Source organism: Leuciscus leuciscus, assembly GCF_965113295.1.
Source record: "Leuciscus leuciscus genome assembly, chromosome: 11".
Taxonomy (NCBI): domain Eukaryota; kingdom Metazoa; phylum Chordata; class Actinopteri; order Cypriniformes; family Leuciscidae; genus Leuciscus; species Leuciscus leuciscus.
The window spans coordinates 32,344,023-32,348,504 of record NC_138735.1 but is presented as its reverse complement, the minus strand read 5'-3'; positions in this window follow the sequence as shown (position 1 = coordinate 32,348,504).

The window sequence follows — 4,482 nt, the reverse complement described above, 5'->3', positions numbered from 1 at the left end:
CGACAGCCGACCTCAGGGGATTAATCAACAATAATTACTATTTTAACAATATTTCAAGTGTAATCTTTCTTTGTAAAGAGCATACATTTTATCATACGTATTTCAAAGTTAAGGATTCATTCATTTGAATATACATTGGAACAAACACTGCGATAACATCTTAGTTGATAATTCAATATATTTAGTTTATTTTTGACAAAACATCCCATACTATATTTAGAAAAGAGAAAATCCTAGGCACTCTACTTCAAAATTATTTTAAAAAGCCTTTATTTTACTGGCTATTTCATAATAGAAAATAATAAAAAAAGGGGGGGGGGGGGGGAGAAACCCAAGTGTGGCGGTGCAAACACCCTGAAAAAGGCTGTTTGCGCAGCTACACCCTGTTTTATTTTACAAAAGCACAATGTTTTGTTTCGATTGTAAGTGGTGTAAGACTGAAATAACTGTAAGACTTGAGAAATTAGATAAATTCCAGGCATTCTACTTGAGGCCCTGAAAGGACACGGGCTAATCTGAAATACAGAAAAGGCCCAGATCTTCTCATTGCATTTCATTATATAGACAGAAACTTCTTTCACATGGAAACATCTGCTAACAATGGGAATTTACATTCAGAGTTGACACCTTTTGGGGGTAAGAGACCATTTGTCTAGAGACCACCTTCCTTTGTGTGCCAGTTATCTCTAAACTCTTAAAAACCTTATTACCTTTTGTTTTACTTATTTGGAAATGAGACATTTCAAATGATACCAAAGATGTATAATACTCAATGATAATCATTCACATTAAACCATTTAGATTCTTGGGTGAGTTTTTGGTGATCTTCGCATGGGGAGAAGGAATGGGGGATGAGAGAATGAAATGTAGATTAGGATGCTTCGGAGGCGAGACTTTCATCCCGATAGTGCACAAGGGTGAGTTCAAATGTTAATTTCCAGAGAGGTCCTTTGTCCTCTCAGGGCCTCAAGTAGACTGCCTGGCATTTATCTCATTTCTCAAGTCTTACAGTTATTTCAGTCTTACAGTGGACACATACAATTTTTTACATTTTACAGTTTACAGTATTTTAAGTCTATTTTGCTGCTACGTAAAAACAAAACACAGACCTGCCAACCTGTACGCATTTTGCGTAGCGGATACGCATTTTGACTTCAAAGTACGCTGGTACGATTTGTCACTCTAAACTACGCAAAAACCTTGTGACGCCTCTGTGCACGCGCTGTCCTCAAATCAAGCTACAGCAAAAGAGGAAGAGGAAGAGTTCGACCAATCATAGCGCTGGGTTAATTCCCCAAATAGCAAGGGGGGATGATTGACAGATCCGTAAGGCCTATCATTAAAAAGAGACTGAAAATCGACACCAATAAAGATTCCCGCTCGATCCCCCTTCCACTCCCGCGGCCGCCGTCTGACTGATTTCATAAGCGAGGACAGTAGCCTACAGTACGGTACTTCTGACTCCTGAAGGTAAACGGCCTGGGGTCGATGTGGAAAGTTGATTGTTGAGTTAACTTAATCTTATGGATTCGATGATCACACAGATCGCATGGATTATCTTAAAATACTCCGTTAAGTTATTAATGGTCACTCAGAAAAGAGGAAGACATCATTCATCAGTCATGCAAATAATAAAATGCTCAAGTAGGCCTAATGCTGAACTATAAATCTTGAAATCGCTATGGCTTAGTGATTATGAAAGTGCTGTGATTTGTGGATTAACGTTAGCCTACTGATAAGCGTGAGTCTGGAGAAACAGGCGTTTATTTATTCATTCATTCATTCTCAGTGTTGAGAAACGTATGTGTTACGTTATTGTGTTAATTATAACTAAAGTACCTAATTATGTTACATACTTATTTTGTATGAAAACTAGCGCGTTAGTTACTTATGGATTAAAAAGTACCGTTGTATCAGTGCTGCGCGAGCTCTCTCACAAACACGGACGCGCGCACACAGAGAGAGAAGATCATTGTAAAATTCAAATTGACGGGCTAAATTAAAATTTTGTTCTTGCTTGTTTTTTTTCTGCCAAAAAGCATTTTGTATTATCCATCCCTGCTTTTAAAATCCGTTAAATGACGGACGTTTACTGTTAACACAGCCCATATGTCGGATTCGGAACTTATACTTTATATTATTTTTAGAATAAGTGATTCGTTATGCTATTATTGGACTCCTGTCTATTCATTGTCAACTGTTTTCTATAAATATGTTTGTATTGGCTAACATTTATTCAGCTAATGCGTGTCCTGTTTAAAATGTGCAATGTTTAAATGCAAAGACAGCATGTCACAAATAGAAGCCCTTTTCCCTGTGGTATTTAGTATCATATTTGGATATTGGAAAATAAAGTAAATAGCCTATCTTAATTGTACACAATGTTCCTATGTTTTATCTTTTTTTATCTTTTTTTTTTTTTTTTTTACTGTGTTCTAGGGGTTTCTTAATTTTAGACTAGTTGACCAGCACACATTATATGCAATGCAATTATATAACGCATGTGTGTCGTCGTCCAAACCGCACATACAATACAAAGCAGCTGCAAACTGCATCTCTCATTCAAACTCACTCTCACTCGTACACTCTACCAGCCTCTTTCCTCACTGGATTATTAAAATGCTCCTTAAATTTTATTTTAGTTCGGTGTGCAGTTGACATTTTAATTACCAACATTTTATAACTTAAAAAATAACATTTTGCATGTATCAAAATTATATGTAATATTTCAAACAGTACATTTCTAAACATTGTTAAAAAATAAATAAAATAAAAAATCTATAAAAATGTGCTCTGACCAGTATGGGTTTTCTAAATACATTGTGCATCTGCTGCATCATGTGCCCAGGCTAAAAGCTTGACGTATAGCCCCAATATGCTTCGAAGCACTGAATGAGTCTGTTGAACTGCTTGAAGTCTGTTGCTGTCCCTCAGAGAGCTGACCGAGGGGCCATACCCTTCAAGTTGTCTTGTTTACGTGGCATTGTTCCTTTTACTTTAGCCCTGAGGACAAAGATAACCTGTTAAATTCCTTTGAGTGCCTCTGTGATAGAAGAGATCAGATAGTATGTAGGACATGTCTCATCTGTAGATGTCCATCACTTGCATGAACTCTTACTACTTAAGTTACATGACCTATTACATGACCTCTAATGCCTCCTCTCTGCCATGCTTGAGATATTGTTTAACCACCTTGAACTTTCAAAAGCTATAGCTACCTCTAATTTAACAATGTTATGAGTACAGAACCTATTTGTACTACTGTAGAAGTTTGGTATCATTCTGGGCATTATTAGTGGGGTAATTTACGAGATACAACCTAGGTTCCATTAGCGCCTGCACTAAGCCATTCGGCTGATATCTCTAAATAAGCTCTAACTTTAATAATGTTCAACCAAGGGAAAAAAGGCTTCTGGTGGTGTTTGGCTCGAGGTCATGGTGCAAAGGACCCTAGGTTGATTTTACTCCGAACCATCCCTTTAAAATAATCAGGTTTGCTGTGCTTGTTTGTAGGGCTGTAGGTACAATTTTGTGATTATATATCAACATGGCTATAAAATAATAATTCATATTATTACTAATTAAATATTTTAATTGACTGAATAAAAACTAAGAAGAAATATGACTATTTTAAAGGGATACTCCACTTTAAAATGAAAATTCTGTCATCATATACTCACCCTAACCAGACAGTTTCTGGTACCAACAGTGGTACCAGAAACTGTCTGGTTACTGACATTCTTCTAAATTATGTATATAAAAATAATGTATATACTGTATATATATAGTTGTTTTTTACATTACAACTGTATAATTACAACGCTAACACAAATACAAACACTGGTGTATAACGAGCTGGTTGTGTGTAAGAACAATTAAATCACAGCCTTTGCAATTTGATAATTGCACTAAACCATATCTCAATTTTGGTTTTATGCCATGCAGCTAAAAGTAAATGTTCTTAACCTGCTTAAACTGTTGCAAGCAACTTTGTGTATAAATCATACAACATCCTGTCATATATTCTTATAATCAATAAATATTTGTATACTTATATTTAGGGATATATAAGTTTATTCTGCCTGTTTGTTTTTCTTATTAACAGGTCTTGAAGGTTAAAAAAAGTAACTTGACCCATTGTACTTCATGATCATTGAGCAGGCTATTAATGGAGACTAAGGGGGGGTCTGTTTGATTTACTTGGACAAGTGTCCAATGGATGTCACATGATGCTTTTGCTCCTTTGATTGAGTTGCTTGTCATTTCTTCTTTATCCCTTGTTTGAGCCAGCTGGATCATGGAGACAGAGAATCAGAATACAGGTATTAATATTTCCATGATGTACCTCTTTCTATCTATCTATCTGGATTTGATTGTTCTCCATAAGAACACATTATGTGCTTCAAGTAGACAAATTAGCATGACCTCTGCTCTACAAATGTTTATTTTTCCCTCACTCTCTTGTCTCTGGTTTTTCTATCT